The following is an 18,382-nucleotide window of genomic DNA, read 5'->3' as shown; positions in this document are numbered from 1 at the left end:
TTCCCATTGGGGACCGCTATCACTCTAACCGGATTAAGATTAATTGCTTCACTCTGGGTTGATTCTACAGTGTGTGGTGCAACAGTTTCAGCATATTGTACAGTGCCGTACTTACCTCTAGATACAACCTCACCTGTCCCTGAACTATGTGCCTTTGATACCACTCTTACTGGTTGGGCGATGCCCACTGAAGTATCGTTTATGGTGGCCGCTAGAGAGAGAGCTGAAATTGTAGTGGGCTCATCTTCCTGGTCGTATTCCTAGGGGAAGTTTAAAATGGGATACAACTTGCATGGGTTAGCGTTAGTATCAACATTTGCATTAACTTTAATTTTATTCTTATCATTACTACATTGGTTAAGTGCACCCTTATCGTACACCCGCATGTCATTCTCTGCAGCCACTTTTTCCCATACTATATACGGTGGTGGTGCCGTTGCTATCAGACTCCTACCAGGATTTGAATTTGCTTTCTGAGCTAATTCCTGTTGTATTTCACTTTCCTGTTGCCATACCCAGGGCCGAAACTAGGGGGGGGGGCTAGGGGGGCAGGCGACCTGGGCGCCGGATTGGAGGGGGCGCCGAGACCCCCTAACACCCGCCGCGGCACTTTTAGACTTTGAAACCCCCTTCTCCCGAGTGCCCAGCTCGGGGGGCGGGGTTTCGCGGAATGACGCGATTGCGTTGTGACGTCACGGCGCAAACGCGTCATTCCACGAAACCCCGCCGGATGAGGGAGAAGGGGGAGTTGCGCAGACGAGGAGGGAGAGGCGGCTGAAGAGCGGCGAGAACCGCTTCAAATGTAAGTCAGCCCCTCTCCCTTCCTCTCTCTCTCTCTCTCTCTCCCTCCACCACCTGCCGCAATGTGTAAAATGGGGACCTGTGCCTGCCGCAATGTGTAAAATGGGGACACTTTTTCCTGCCGCAATGTGTAAAATGGGGACACTTGCCAGCGTACTGTGTAAAATGGGGACCTGTGCCTGCCGCAATGTGTAAAATGGGGACACTTTTTCCTGCCGCAATGTGTAAAATGGTGACACTTTTTCCTGCCGCAATGTGTAAAATGGTGACACTTGCCAGCGTACTGTGTAAAATGGGAACACGTGCCTGCCGCAATGTGTAAAATGGGGACACTTTTTCCTGCCGCAATGTATAAAATGGGGACACTTGCCAGCGTACTGTGTAAAATGGGGACACGTGCCTGCCGCAATGTGTAAAATGGGGACACTTTTTCCTGCCGCAATGTGTAAAATGGGGACACCTGTCTGCCGCAATGTGTAAAATGGGGTCACCTGTCTGCCGCAATGTGTAAAATGGGGACACTTTTTCCTGCCGCAATGTGTAAAATGGGGACACTTTTTCCTGCCGCAATGTGTAAAATGGGGACACTTGCCAGCGTACTGTGTAAAATGGGGACACTTTTTCCTGCCGCAATGTGTAAAATGGGGACACTTTTTCCTGCCGCAATGTGTAAAATGGGGACACTTGCCAGCGTACTGTGTAAAATGGGGACACGTGCCTGCCGCAATGTGTAAAATGGGGACACTTTTTCCTGCCGCAATGTGTAAAATGGGGACACCTGTCTGCCGCAATGTGTAAAATGGGGTCACCTGTCTGCCGCAATGTGTAAAATGGGGACACTTTTTCCTGCCGCAATGTGTAAAATGGGGACACCTGTCTGCCACAATGTGTAAAATGGGGTCACCTGTCTGCCGCAATGTGTAAAATGGGGACACTTTTTCCTGCCGCAATGTGTAAAATGGGGACACCTGTCTGCCGCAATGTGTAAAATGGGGTCACCTGTCTGCCGCAATGTGTAAAATGGGGAATGGGGACACTTGCCTGTCGTACTGTGTAAAATGGGGACACTTTTTCCTGGATATGAAATTTATGTTAGAAAAGGCAATTTTTCAGGTAAAAAAGTTCTGAAAGACATATATATATATATATATATATATAATATTTTTATTCATTTATTTATTTTAATTTTTTTTTTATTATTTTTATTTATTTATTGTAAAAGAATTTTTTTTTTTTGCGGGGGTGGGGGGGGTGGGGTGTCAAATGACTACCTTGCCCCGGGTGACAAAAATCCTAGTTTCGGCCCTGCCATACCTGTAAGCAATCATAATGTCTAATCCTCTGCTTTGCAGATTTTATTTGACCTATCCTTTTTCTTAGATTCTGCAATACCTCAGGGTTCAAACTGCCTACCCGGGGGAAACTGCTCCCCATCATCCTCTGTCATTCGTTCCCATTCTTTGCAAAATACCTGTGTGTGTGATCCGTATTTTTCACACATTATATACCGTGCTGACCCTTTGGGCCAACAAATACCAACGTGAACCCTTGTTGGACGTCCCTTCTTTGAACAACTGGCCCCCATTGTTTGCAGATATTGCTGTTTCAGCGAATTCTTACAAAACAAACCAAGTTGCCCGCGGTAATGTGACGGTGAAAGTTCAACTAGTGCCTTCACTCACTTTACGCCCCAATTGGCCAGTACGAGTTCCAGCAATGTGCCCACCACTGGACGTATCCAATCCGCTGGATCTTTTTGTAACCTCTATTTACTGGGGTGTGTGGGAGTATGCTACCCTCCCCAGTAAGTATTGGTTGTTGGAGATTTCCTGAGTGAACAGCGAAACTCCCTTAAAATAACAAAAACCTACACAAATCACGTCAGAATGTACAAATAGCGTTTATGATCCCACAGTAAATTTTAATGGGTATCAAGGTAACAAACTAATGCACACAATTACGTGAGGTCCAGTCGCACTGCGCATAAGTAACTTAATATTTATACGCTGTACGACCAACGGAATCAGTTGTTTAGGCTGCGAAACCTTCAGCCGGAGCTCAATCTATATGGGTAATATGCAAAACCCCCCGGGCTGCGCTTAAACCTTCGCAGTCCTTTTGTCTGCGGATACTACTTGCTCCTTTTACCTTGTATAATGTTAACACGGGCAAGCCAGTCCCACGCCACCAAGTGTCCACTCACCTGATGTGGTCTTCGACGGGATCCCGATTTCTGGGTTCACAAAATAATACCTTTATTTCCACACTCACTCCTACTCACTCATATACACACTGATCTTTCTGTACAGAAATTCCTTTCATACAGGCAGTAGTTCAATCCCTGGGTTTTGCAGTAGAAAAAGGTTCTCTTTTAACTAAGCTTTTTGGAAACTGAACAAACCTGTGCTATTATCAGGTGGCTGTACTATACCGCCCCCACTAAAACAATGTTATCGTGTGATTTGAGTTTCGGTGGGCGTATCCGTACGCTCCGTTGCGTAAACACGCCACGTGCGTATGCCTTTGTGTTGCGTACGTAATCTCGCACGTTGCCCGAGACACGTATGCACAAAGTCCAGATATGCCCACAGCAACGCAACTAACACGCTTCTATAATTGTAAACGATGTTCAACTGTAATCGCTTACCGTACACCACACAGTATTTGCTATGCTGTGTGCGTGTCCTTTACAATTATTCCCTTAAAAATTATCCTTTTTAATCTCAACTAAATAGCACCAGATTTCCTCAGCACGTCTCTAATAATCAATTCTAATGGCAACAAGAGAGTGAGATGCAACAATGCAGGTGTGTGCGTGCGTGCGTGTGTGCGTACGTACGCAAAACAGAAATAAACAGTTATAAAATAGCGTATTGTTCTTACCTTGCTACCTTCCGGATTCCACCCCAGCACTCCTACAGCGTAGCGTAACAGATGCTTATCTAGTCAGCACCACTGTATCCCTCACCACCAATACGGATACGAAGGGATACTGCGTTCCCGCCCTTTGCTGACAGATAAAGTCTGTGTTCGCTAGAGAGGATATGTGAAGGACGGACGAGGCCCCAATTGATAAAGCTGATTGTATACCTTAGAACACAAGCTATTTACTAATATCGTGAAGCCGTAATGGCCGCTGTCCCTCGTGCACGTGCTACGCACTTCGTACGCTATTTGCGTACAAAGACCTCGCACGTGGTACGCAAGTTACGTACACACGCTGCGCTGTGAGTACGGAATACACACAGCGAGCGTACACACAGATAATAACCTTTTAAACCTTACACAGAGTATGCTTATACTGTAATTCTTTGTGTTGAGATACTGCAATGATATAATACTGTTTAACCTTGGTCTGTAAGCTAGCTGTTTGAGCGATTGAGATGCTCAGCAACACTTAATAACAAATGGTGAAACACACTCCTTGCTAAGGTTCCAACACCTTTACTAACAATATTTAGCTAAGTAAAAAGGGAAAAAAACAGTTAACAGTTCATACACTACAGGCTAACATTAATATCTAACAGAATAACTAAACAGAAATATACACAATAGCGAACGATCGCAAACACAAATACATAGACTAAGAATGAATGGCTAACATTAAAACGGGTAACAAAGTGGCCACAGAGAAACATACCATACGGGGAACACTCGCTAGCGCAACCGGATCCAGTCCTCCAATTATCAGAGATAAATGTTGAAGAGAGAGAGTACTGGCCGGTCTTGGGACAGTGACCCTTATATACACAACATACAGTGTACTACAAAGGGCCCTACAATATTATTGTTCATTGGACACAGGAATGTCCCTCCGCATTATAACAAAAGGTCATAGGTTAGTTTGAACAGGTGGGCTGTGACTATATCAAACTGCTCAGGTGGGAGGGAATCTCAGAATTCCCGCCGCATGGATAATGAACCGCAAATATAGTAAATGTCCAGAAACTACTAATAGACATAACTATACGCAGGAGAGATTAATCTTTACCTAACCAGCACCGGATTGTTCCTAATAAAATGTTCTTTAGTTAGGTACCAAACACCACTGCTCAAACCCTGTCTGACCCTTCGTATCATGCAAAGAGGAATTTCTCTGTCCAGCGACCAGTTACATTAAACAAACTTACAGTTATTATTAAGGGGAACATTATCTATAAAACATACTATTTGGTTTTATTATTTAACGATTGAGTCGCCCGCTAGACGCACACAAACTCTACCGTAAATGCACATACCACGCGCTCGAGCGCATGGCCGAGGAGGCGCCATCACGCAGCTGCGAGTATCCGCACACACGGGAGAGAATGTGCACGTGCAGCGGGCAAGCGCATGAGGTGAATATATAGCATGATATTTTTCCGACTTTGACAGTCGACAGCAAGTAGGGCGACAGGGACTCTAGGTTAACATGTACTAGGTCAACATGACAAAAGGTCAACATGAGATTTTCAATTTTTTAAAAATGTTTTGAACTTTTTCATACTTTACGATCCACTTGGACTACAATTGGGGATGGTAACCTTTGCCAAGCGCAGCGAAGCACCTTGCCCAAAGCCATGCGAGGGGACACAGTGTACTAATTGGGGTTCCCCATCACTCTACGAAGAAATCAACACCAAAAAAATGTACAAAAACTCATGTAGACCTTTTTTCATGTTGACCTAAAGTCCCTGTCTAACTAGAAACCATGTCAACCTACTAACTGTTGACCAATAGTGGTCGACCTAGACACTGTTCAACTAAGTCTATTCTATCTAACATACCACACCCGATGGTAAGACGGAACTGTACAATGTGAATTTTATAAGATCTGGGCCAGTATTTACTAAAAATCCGAGTTTGGCCGATTTGTGTTTTTTTTTCTAAGTCCCAACACGGGAATTCACTAAGCACAAATCTCGGCAGTGTTTGGGACATTCGTAATGATTTGAACGGCAAAGTACACAAATACGAATGAATAGACCATCGGTCAAACGTGCCTGTTATTTCATACAATACGGGAATTTACTATTCATTCGTATTTGGGTGTTAGTGCTCAATTGCGGTCGGATTTGTTTGCGATTCGTTAAAAAACTCAGCAAAAAAATAGACCTGCTTTTTTCAGCCGTGTTTACATGTGTTGACACTTACAAATCATTCTAACCTGAATAAGGATGCCTATAAAAGGGACACAAACTTCTCTCATGCAAAATAATTTATTGCCTTATGTTTGCTGGCCAAAACTTGTAGATTCGTAAGGCAATACACATTTTTCAACATATATCCATTATTACACACATTTGTGTTCAACTTTCAAATATTTCAAATGTTGTTGTTTCTGCATCATGTTTTTAAATCTGATTACTTATTTTTAACACACACAAACATGGCACAACAATAATGTCAGTCATTTTCGGACTGAATTATCTAAATATTACCCCCAACATATTAGGACACTTTTAGCCAACTCAATTGTGTTTTTCTTTTCAATTCGTCTAGAGAAGAAATGTAAAACAGTTACAATTCACATTGTAAATTGTATTGGTCATGGATGAATCTGCCTGGCTGCCACTTAGTCTGTCTGCTGACTCAAAGAATGATTAGAATCTAGAAAGAGTAATGATTAGAAAAAAATCAAGTGGTCTGCTTTCTGCCTGCTTAAGACAATCTGCCTGACTGCCAATTAGTCTGTCTCCTGGCTCAAAGAATGATTAGAATCTAGAAAGAGTAATAATTAGAAAAAAATCAAGTGGACTGCTTTCTGCCTGCTTAAGACAATCTGCCTGGCTGCCAATTAGTCTGTCTGCTGGCTCAAAGAATGATTAGAATCTAGAAAGAGTAATGATTAGAAAAAAAATCAAGTGGTCTGCTTTCTGCCTGCTTAAGACAATCTGCCTGGCTGCCAATTAGTCTGTCTGCTGGCTCAAAGAATGATTAGAATCTAGAAAGAGTCATGATTAGAAAATAATCAAGTGGTCTGCTTTCTGCATGCTAACATCTATGTGCAGCTCAAACAACAGTTTCCTGCTAACAAAAAATACAAAGATGATAAAGAAGAAATGTGCGTACAAAATTCCTGTTGTTGTTTGTACTAGTTATAATTAATGATGTTGTACATATTGTTAAAGAGCTAAGTGTTATATATATTCTGTTAATCATACACTTGGTAAGTGTTTTGTTTCTCTTCTCTTTAAAGAAATGGGTGTGTGTTTTTTTAATGTTTATTTGGGTGGTTGCTTGTCCTGGCCTTTGCCTTTACCACTGTCGTGTTGGCGTACTGTGGTGGAGCGCCTTGGTGGTGATGACACTGGCGTTACATTTGGAGGAGTCGTACCAGAACTGCTGCTTGTTTGCTGTTGCTGCAGGGATCTGAGTGTTTCATTGAGGTTAGTGAGGGTGGCATTGAGTTCACGTGTTGCAGCATTTTGATTGTCTACAATTCTGGACAAGGATTCATTGATCATTTGATTGCTTTCTAAAATGTTGATATAGCTTTGCTGTTGTCTGTGCTGTTCTTCCATTATGCGCTGTAAGTTGCCCATGACATGTGTAATGTCTGCACGCATGATTTCCATGGTATTTGCAATTCTTGTGTTTGTTTCATTTTGTCTACTCAGATTTCTGCTGATTCGTCTGAGGTGAGATGGTAGGCTTGCAAACATTTGGGTCTGCCTACATAGGCAATCTTCATTAGTGGCCTGCTGTCTAGCCCAAATGGTCCAGAACACTTGATCAGGGCCTTGTGTTACTGGTGTTGTTGGGCTGTGTTGGGGTGGTGGTGTGCTTTGCTGTGGTGGAGTAATCACAGGTGCTGGGGGGCTGATTTCTTCGATTACTGGATGCATTTCTAACATGATTGTGTCATCCATGTCACTGTGTTGCTGTTGTTGCGGAGGGATGCTGGTACCAGGACTAGAAGCTGAAATTAAAAACATTTATCCATTACTTATCCATATGTTTAATACATTGGTACAAAGCACTAAACATGGAACACATGTAATGGACTGGTGCTTTCAGATATCCGGCCTAGCAACATCATCACTCATTACTTAAATACATACATATGCCTGTTTGTGGCAAATGTGTCTGGTTACTTCATTCTGAAAGCAAACACATGAGTTGTATGGTACATCAGACATACTACTGCCTAAAAACACATTGTAATCCATAATGTGTTGCCTTATAGTGTCTCCAACCAAAACATAGTAATGTTTTTGTATGCAGTTGGCAATGTTAGGACAAACACACATGTGTAAATGATTCTAACAACCTTACTATTTGCAAAGCTTACACATGAGTTTCTGTTGCAGCATCTTCCACACATTGTGCTACTGTATGGCTTAAGTGGACATACATATCTTTACTGGATGTTGTGAAGGCCATTTTGTTAGGTTTCCATTTCATGTTTTACTGACTTGGGTAAGTATAGCAGATTTTGATGGGTATTTACTTAATGAGTTTAAGTAAATGGTTTTTTAAAGATCTGACATTTTTAATTGTTATCACAGTGTGTTACTCACAATCAAGATGAGAGGAGTGTGGTTGGCGTCTTGGAGGTGTGTCCAAAATTTGGAGTGGGGGCACCGAACAAATAGTAGATAATCTTTGTGGCGGGGTAGCCTGCTGTGGTTGGCCCTGGACATCAGACCTTGCTTTCTTTGCTGGCAGATGTTTTTTGTGGTGTGTTCCAGAAGTGCGCCTTCTGCTGCTTAAGACTTCTTTGGATGGACCTAGTATTGAAATTGACATTTTGTTATGGCCATTCATTTACAAACCTAACCTATACTACAATGGACACTTTACCTGCTTCCGCAGCGTCATCATCATCAGATGTAATGGGAGTGACTGTAGGACGACCAGTACTGCTTTTTTCAACACTGTAAATCCCCCCCCCCAAAAAAAAAAAAATATTCATGTTATTGTTAATACATCCACCCATTATGCTTATAAACATTAAATCTTTAAAAAATTGATGTTTTATTATGAATCTAAAAATAAGGACATTAAACACAAAAAGCACAACATCAAACCCAAAACATTGTCCAATTGCCATATGCACTATGGAAAGTGCAACACAGGGAATCATATACAGGACACAGACATAGGACACAATTCCAAAAACATACACTAACAAGCCAAAACACACACAGCTTCATTTTCTAATAAAAGGAAAAAAATTACAGATGCAATATAGAAATAGGTCTGTGATGTGGCACTCCAAACACACATTACCACAATATGAGGCCAAAAAAATAAAATAAAAATAAAAATACAGTAAGGTAACTAAGTCTGCAGTTGTTGTGTCAGTGTACAAATACAGACTCAAAATGAACCAGCAAATAGTGGCCTTGACTTAAACAATATTACATTGAGTACTAATGAAATTACACATGTAACTGCCTTCAAAGACACTTTGCACTACTCCAGCCTCTAACATATAAACCACTGATTTGGAAACATTGCACATGGATAACTGAAATAAAAAACATAGTCCAACTTTCAAAATGTACAATGTGCAAAAGTAAAACATTATTGCTGGACAATTCAATGACACACCAAGTCCAAACTACACATGGAAAATGTACTGTCCAAAAACCACATGACATACAAGCAAGTAAGACGTTACATTGACTTTTGTATGAAACATGACCCAAAACAATGTATTTAATGATGCACACTTGAAGATGGGAGTAATATGCAACGTCACATGACACACATTTAAAACACACAGTAAGCCAGAAGTAATGTCATAGAATGTTAAGGAAAATACACATGCTCACCATCCTTCCTGGGGCGATCGGAATCCCGGACATGGGTTGTAGACACTACTTCTGGAGGGATTATAGTCCGCATGGGCTCCTCATAGTCCAGATATGTGGCAATAAAGGGGGGACCACCACCGGTTTTGCAAGCCGACTTCGCCTCCTTGGCCATTTTGGACTTGACACGTCGCTTTATGTCATAGTACCGTTTGCGGCACGTGTCCTCCGTCCGCTTCACCACCCCCTCACTATTTACAGCAGCAACTACTTTCACCCACAACACCGTCTTCTTCCGTGTGGCACCTTGGCGGACTCAGGCCCAAATAGCTGCCGCTGATACTTCATCAGCTCCCGCACCAATGCCACATTTTCTGCATAACTAAACTTTACATTACGCCCAGTCTTAGTAGTTGTGCGTGGCTGCAGAGCTGTCTGACTGTCACTATCACTGTCACTTGAGGCTGCTGCAGCAACCTCACCAACCTCCTCCACCTCACTAACCTCACTAACACTCATCTCCTCCACCTGACCGACCTCCTCCCCCTCACTAACACCCTCCACCTCACTCACCTCAGCCACCTCTGAGTCACACATAATTGTGTGACTAAACAATTGGAGAGAGAATTGACTGCATAGGAAAGGAAAGAGTTAAACATCTGGTGAGGGGTGGACCTAGCTGTTAGGAAAGTACAGCCTTTTTAAGGGGAGGGTTTGATAATTATAGGGAAGGTGAGGCCATCTTAGTTCTCTTGGTGGTGATTTGCTTTCCCACCCTCCCGCCCTGGTGGTCAGAAATTCTGGCACGTGGTGCTTTGGCGTTAAGTTGTTGGCTGGTTTATCGTTGGCTATTTATTGGCGGAAAAGAACGGCAGTTTTGTATTTGTATGGAAAACTGTAGTGTTTTACAGTTTGCTGTGGTTTAGGTGCACTCACCTCCATCGACTTATGGCCGCTTGACCACCCGTCCGGGAAGGCAGCGGCAGGGCACCCAGGAGCGGTGGGTAGTCACTGTGGGGGTTGAGTTGTCACCTATTACCGGTTTGTGATAAGTTTTAGTAAATTTAGATGGTTAGTTATTTAAGGTTAATTTAGGTTAATTGAGCCGTTCTTTTGGGCCGCCACCATATGCCGGCTGGATCGGCATATTAATTAATTCTCTATTACAGGTTTGCTAATGGATAGGGACAAATAAATAGCTAGCAATTTTCTGCCAAAATTCAAGTCTCCGTGTCGTTATTTCTGGTTCAAGGTTATGAATGCTTTACTTTTAAAGAAGGGGGTCCACCAAATATCACTAGGATGTTTAAACACAGAAAAAAAAAGACAAACAAAACACTTTGCCACTACCACTACACTAATCACACACACACACACACACACACACACACACACACACACACACACACACACACACACACACTGACAAGGGCCTATAAATAAAAAAAACTTGGATAAAAATTGAGACAAAACCAAAAAATACAAGACAACAAGAATGACAAAACTATTTTCAAACACAATACAACACTCAGAACTCGCAAAAAATACTACTCACCAAACTCCACTGCACAACCTCTCTCCTCACCACTAACTAAACCCACGAGGTGCGGACGGTTTGGGGAATATTTATATGGTTGCGCACAGACACTCCTACATCTGAAACACAATCAATCACGAACAGGGATGAAAACCGAAACTAAAAGTGAAAATGCGGCCGTGGTCTAAAAAAAACACTGCCGCGATTAACATAGAAAAAAAAACAAGTACAAACAATAAAAACCCGTACGCAAACGTTAATGTCGGCCGTAAATGGCCCCAAAAAATATGAATGCCAACGACATCGGAAAACATGAAAACAAATAAGACGACAGCTTCGTAAATTAGCGTATCTCAATTCAAAAAGTTGCATGAAAATGCACCCGATAACAAAGGAGTTTAAACACTCCACAAACCGACTCAAACACGAATATTAGTAAATACTGGCCCAGGTGTTTAGAAAAGGTATATCGTTCTAGAGAAAACATTTGGATAGGAACAGTCTAATTCTAACTTGCGTGGCTTGCGTGTCTCTCTCTCTCTCTCTCTCTCTGGAGAGAATTTATTGCTGTGATACGTGCGGTGCATTTCAGCAAGTAGAGTTGGTGATTTGGTCAGGATTAATGGTGTCCTCAATGATAAGAAATACAGGCAGGTACATATCAATAATGCAGTGCCATCAGGGAGGCATCTGATTGGCTCCAAATTTATTCTGGAGCAGGACAACGACCCAAAACATACAGCCAATGTCATTAAGAACTATCTTCAACGTAAAGAAGAACAAGGAGTCATAGAAGTGATGATATGGCCCTCACAGAGCACTGATTTTAACATAATGGAGTCTGTCTGGTACTACATGAAGAGACAGAAGGATTTGAGAAAGCATACATCCACAGAAGATCTGGGGTTAGTTCTCCAAGCTGTTTGGAACAACCTCCCTGCCAAGTTCTCTCAAATACTGTATCCAAGTGTACCTAGAAGAATGAATGCTGTTTCGAAAGCAAAGGGTGGTCACAACAAATATTGATTTGATTTAGATTTCTCTTCTGTTCATTTACTTTGCATTTGTTAATTGTTAAAAATAAACTATCACTTCTATATTTGAAAGACTTCTTACTTTGCAGTTTTTTTTCGACACCTGCCTAAAACTTTTGCACAGAATTAAGTATATATATATATATATATATATATATATATATATATAGTGTTACCTTTCAAAACCCATGCAGTTCCTCTTTCCTGCCTCTGGTGTCTGTCTCCTCTTTTTCAGCACTGAGATACAGACCATACTGAGCTAGAAGCACCACAGCAGAGAGTGACACCCCATGCAGGAAAGAGGAACTGAACGATTCTGAAAGATACAGGGTGCTAGAATGAGCACACACATATACTAGCTGCAGTACCCGCTCCTTCCAGAACTGTAGTTCACGATTACACATGCTATCTCCATCAAATCATTTGTGTGTTTCTGAAAATGTTTCAACCTCCCTATGTATACGAGTTCTTCTCTGCTGCGGAGGTTCTGTGTGGCACTGAGAGGCATGTGTCTCTTTCAGTCTTCTAAGAGGGAATGTGCTTTGGGCTGTCCTTATTTCTTTGCGCAGTGCTCGCCCTTGTAGCCGCAGCACTGTCATGACCAAGTGAAGATTTTCTCCTAGGCGTTGTGAAATCTCAACCAAACCAACCGGTTAAGAAAATACTTTATAGCTATAAATAAGTCTATCACGGTACACAGTACACATGTGCCTCAATGTTCTGATCAGTCGCTATTGAGGCACATATGCCTCTCACTGCCGACTTGCTGAGAGCAGTGTGTGTGTGTGTGTGTGTGTGTGTGTGTGTGTGTGTGCAGGGCCGGTGCTAGGGTGTTCGGTGCCCCCCTGCAAACAATAAATTTGCGCCCTCCCGTACTTTACAAAGGGACAGCGCACATAATACCCCCTATAGTAGTGATGCTTACACACGTAACACCCCCTGTAGCAGTGACGCTTGCACGTAACCCCTCCTGTACCAATGCCACTAAGACACGTAATGCCCCCTGTACCAGTGACGCTTACACATGTAATGCCCCCTGTACCAGTGACGCTTACACATGTAATGCCCCCTGTAGCAGTGACGCTTGCACATAATCCCCCCTGTACCAATGCGACTAAGACATGTAACGCCCCCTGTACCAGTGATGCTTACACATATAAAGCCCCCTGTACCAGTGCCACTAAGACACGTAATGCCGTCTGTAGCAGTGATACTTACACACATAATGCCCCCTGTACCAGTGCCACTTACACACGTAACGCCCCCTGTACCAGTGCCGCTTACACGTGTAATGCCCCCTGTACCAGTGCTGCTTACACACATTATGCCGCAATCAAACATACACACACAGATACACACCACATACACACATATATATATATATATATATATATATACACACGCATACATACTGTACATACATTACACACATACGTACACAGTCACACATTTATACAGTATACATAGATACTGTATACACATACACACACTCACTCTCTTTCCAAACACTTACCTAAGGAAGTCTGGCTGGCCGAAGCTGTAGCAGCTCATCCTCCTGCTGCAGCCTGGTCTCGTCTAGCTCCACCCCTTATTCCCATCTAGCTCCACCCCCTTTGGATCTCACCCAGCCACTGAACTGTCACACAGGGGAGGGGAGGGGGAGAGGAGGCTTTGTGCTCAGTGCTACCGGTGCCTGGTGGTAGAGGAGGCATTGTGCTGCCGGCTGCTATCACACTCTATGATATGCAGCGGCGCCGGCAGCACAAAGCCTCCTCTCCCACCAGGTGCCGGTAGCACTGAGCACAAAGCCTCCTCTGCCCCTCCCCTCCCCTGTGTGACAGCAGCTCAGCACAGGGATGCAGAGCAGGGAGAGCGCCTCACCCGTCTGGCGCCTAGCTGTACTGCAGCTCTTTGCTGAGTGGCTAGCACCGGGCCTGGTTGTACAGTACAGTAGGCCATTGCTGTATCTTGCAGCTCTGTGTCACTTAAAGTATCCATATCTGTGCTACATTGCTGTGAGGAGTATATAGTAGTACAGTGCAGCATTTTGGTGACCACCAGTATATATAGTAGTACAGTACAGTAGACCATTGCTGTATCTTGCAGCTCTGTGTCACTTCAATTATCCATATCTGTGCTGCATTGTTGTGAGCAGTATATAGTAGTACAGTGCAGCATTTTGGTGACCACCAGTATATAGTTGTACAGTACAGTAGGCCATTGCTGTATCTTGCAGCTCTGTGTCACTTCAAGTATCCATATCTGTGCTGCATTGTTGTGGGCAGTATATAGTAGTACAGTGCAGCATTTTGGTGACCACCCGTATATATAGTAGTAAAGTACAGTTAGCCATTGCTGTATCTTGCAGCTCTGTGTCACTTCAAGTATCCATATCTGTGCTGCATTGTTGTGAGCAGTATATATATAGTAGTACAGTGCAGCATTTTGGTGACCACCAGTATATATAGTAGTACAGTACAGTAGGCCATTGCTGTATATTGCAGCTCTGTGTCACTTCAAGTATCCATATCTGTGCTGCATTGTTGTGAGCAGAATATAGTAGTACAGTGCAGCATTTTGGTGACCACCAGTATATAGTTGTACAGTACAGTAGGCCATTGCTGTATCTTTCAGGTCCATGTCACTTCAAGTATCCATATCTGTGCTGCATTGTTGTTAGCAGTATATAGTAGTACAGTGCAGCATTTTGGTGACCACCAGTATATAGTTGTACAGTACAGTACAGTACAGTAGGCCATTGCTGTATCTTGCAGCTCTGTGTCACTTCAAGTATCCATATCTGTGCTGCATTGTTGTGAGCAGAATATAGTAGTACAGTGCAGCATTTTGGTGACCACCAGTATATATAGTAGTACAGTACATTAGGCCATTGCTGTATCTTGCAGCTCTGTGTCACTTCAAGTATACATATCTGTGCTGCATTGTTGTGAGCAGTATATAGTAGTACAGTGCAGCATTTTGGTGACCACCAGTATATAGTTCTACGGTACAGTAGGCCATTGCTGTATCTTGCAGCTCCATGTCACTTCAAGTGTCCATATCTGTGCTGCATTGTTGTGAGCAGTATATAGTAGTACAGTACAGTAGGCCATTGCTATTGATATAATAATATTACTGGCATATAATTCCACACATTAAAAAATGGAGAACAAAAATGTGGAGGGTAAAATAGGGAAAGATCAAGATCCACTTCCACCTAGAGCTGAAGCTGCTGCCACTAGTCATGGCAGAGACGAAGAAATGCCATCAACGTCGTCTGCCAAGGCAAATGCCCAATGTCATAGTAGAGAGCATGTAAAATCCAAAAAGCAAACGTTCAGTAAAATGATGACCCAAAAATCTAAATTAAAATTGTCTGATGAGAAGCGTAAACTTGCCAATATACCATTTACGACATGGAGTGGCAGGGAACGGCTGAGGCACTGGCCTATGTTCATGGCTAGAGGTTCAGCTTCACATGAGGATGGAAGCACTCATCCTCCCGCTAGAAAAATGAAAAGAGTTAAGCTGGCAAGAGCACAGCAAAGAACTGTGCATTCTTCTAAATCACAAATCCCCAAGGAGAGTCCAATTGTGTTGGATGCAATGCCTGACCTTCCCAACACTGGATGGGAAGAGGTGGCTCCTTCCACCATTTGCACACCCCCTGCAAGTGCTGAAAGGAGCACCCACAGTACAGTTCCTGATATTCAAATTGAAGATGTCACTGTTGAAGTACACCAGGATGAGGATATGGGTGTTGCTGGCGCTAAGGAGGAAATTGACAAGGAGGAATCTGATGGAGAGGTGGTTTGTTTATGTCAGGCACCTGTTTTCTGTGGGATGAATAAAGCCATTGACATGCCTGGTCAAAATACAAAAAAAATCACCTCTTCGGTGTGGAATTATTTCAACAGAAATGCGGACAACTGGTGTCAAGCCATGTGTTGCCTTTGTCAAACTGTAATAAGTAGGGTTAAGGATGTTAACCACCTAGGAACATCCTCCATTATACATCACCTGGAGCGCATTCATCAGAAGTCATTGACAAGTTCTAAAACTTTGGGTGACATCAGAAGCAGTCCACTGACAACTAAATCCCTTCCCTTCTTCCTCTTGTACCCAAGCTCCCAGTGCAAACCACACCACCAACTCCCTTAGTGTCAATTTCCTCCTTAGACAGGAACGCCAATAGTCCTGCAGGCCATGTCACTGGCAAGTCTGACGAGTCCTCTCCTGACTGGGATTCCTCCGATGGATCCTTGAGTGTAACGCCTACTGCTACTGGCTCTGCTGTTGTTGCTGCTGGGAGTCGATCATCATCCCAGAGGGGAAGTCGGAAGACCATTTGTACTACTTCCAGTAAGCAATTGACTGTCCAACAGTCCTTTGCGAGGAAGATGAAATATCACAGCAGTCATCCTGTTGCAAAGCGGATAACTCAGGCTTGGGAACTGTGTTGGTGTTAGACGTGTGTCCGTAACCGCCGTTAGTTCACAGGGACTTCGAGAATTTCTTGAGGTAGTGTGTCCCCGGTACCAAATGCCATCTAGGTTCCACTTCTCTAGGCAGGCGATACCGAGAATGTACACAGACGTCAGAAAAAGAGTCACCAGTGTCCAAAAAAATGCAGTTGTACCCAATGTCCACTAGACCATGAACATGTGAAGAAGTGGAGCAGGGCAGACTAAGGACTATATGACTGTGACAGCACACTGGTTAGATGCATTGCCTCCCACAGCAACAACAGCAGCAGCAGCACCAGTAGCAGCATCTCGCAAACGCCAACTTGTTCCTAGGCAGGCTACGCTTTGTATCACCACTTTCCATAAGAAGCACACAGCTGACAACCTCTTACGGAAACTGAGGAACATCATCGCAGATTGGCTTACCCCAATTGAACTCTCCTGGGGATTTGTGACATCGGACAACGCCACCAATATTGTGTGTGCATTACATGTGGGCAAATTCCAGCATGTCCCATGTTTTGCACATACAATGAATTTGGTGATGCTGAATTTAAAAAAAAATTACAGGGGCGTGCAAGAGATGCTGTCAGTAGCCCGCAAGTAGAATTGCGGGCCACTTTCGGCATTCAGCCACCGCGCGCCGAAGACTGGAGCACCAGCAAACAGTCCTGAACCTTCCCCGCCATCAGCTGAAGCAAGAGGTGGTAACGAGGTGGAATTCAACTTTCTATATGCTTCAGAGGATGGAGGAGCAGCAAAAGGCCATTCATGCCTATACATCTGCCTATGATATAGGCAAAGGAGGGGGAATGCACCTGACTCAAGCGCAATGGAGAATAATTTCAACGTTGTGCAAGGTTCTGCAACCCTTTGAACTTGCCACACGTGAAGTCAGTTCAGACACTGCCAGCCTGAGTCAGGTCATTCCCCTCATCAGGCTTTTGCAGAAGCAGCTGGAGAGATTAAAGGAGGAGCTAAAATGGAGCGATTCTGCTAGGCATGTGGCACTTGTGGATGGAGCCCTTCTTTCGCTTAACCAGGATTCACGGGTGGTCAATCTGTTGAAATTAGAGCCCTACATTTTGGCCACCATGCTCGATCCTAGGTTTAAAGCCTACGTTGTATCTCTCTTTCCGGCAGACACAAGTCTGCACATGTTCAAAGACCTGCTGGTGAGACACTTGTCAAGTCAAGCGGAACGTGACCCGCCAACAGCTCCTCCTTCATTTTCTACTGCCACTGGAGTTGCCAGGAAAAGGATCAGATTTCCAAAACCACCCGCTGGCAGTGATGCAGGGCAGTCAGGAGCGAAAACTGACATCTGGTCCGGACTGAAGGACCTGCCAATGATTACTGACATGTCGTCTACTGTCACTGCATATGATTCTGTCACCATTGAAAGAATGGTGGAGGATTATATGAGTGACAGCATCCAAGTAGGCATGTCAGACAGTCCGTACGTGTACTGGCAGGAAAAAAGAGGCAATTTGGAGGCCCTTGCACAAACTGGCTTTATTTTACCTAAGTTGCCCCCTCTCCAGTGTATACTTCGAAAGAGTGTTTAGTACAGCCGGTCACCTTGTCAGTGATCGGCGTACGAGGTTACTTCCAGAAAATGTGGAGAAGATGATGTTCATCAAAATTAATTATAATCAATTCCTCTGTGGAGACATTTACCAGCAAGTGCCTCCAGAAAGTACACAGGGACCTGTGATGGTGGATTCCAATGGGGACGAATTAATACTCTGTGAAGAGGGGGATGTACACAGTGAAAGGGGTGAGGAATCGAAAGATGATGAT

The sequence above is a fragment of the Pseudophryne corroboree genome, chromosome 5 (assembly GCF_028390025.1).
Source record: "Pseudophryne corroboree isolate aPseCor3 chromosome 5, aPseCor3.hap2, whole genome shotgun sequence".
NCBI lineage: Eukaryota > Metazoa > Chordata > Amphibia > Anura > Myobatrachidae > Pseudophryne > Pseudophryne corroboree.
This window is presented reverse-complemented; position numbering follows the sequence as displayed.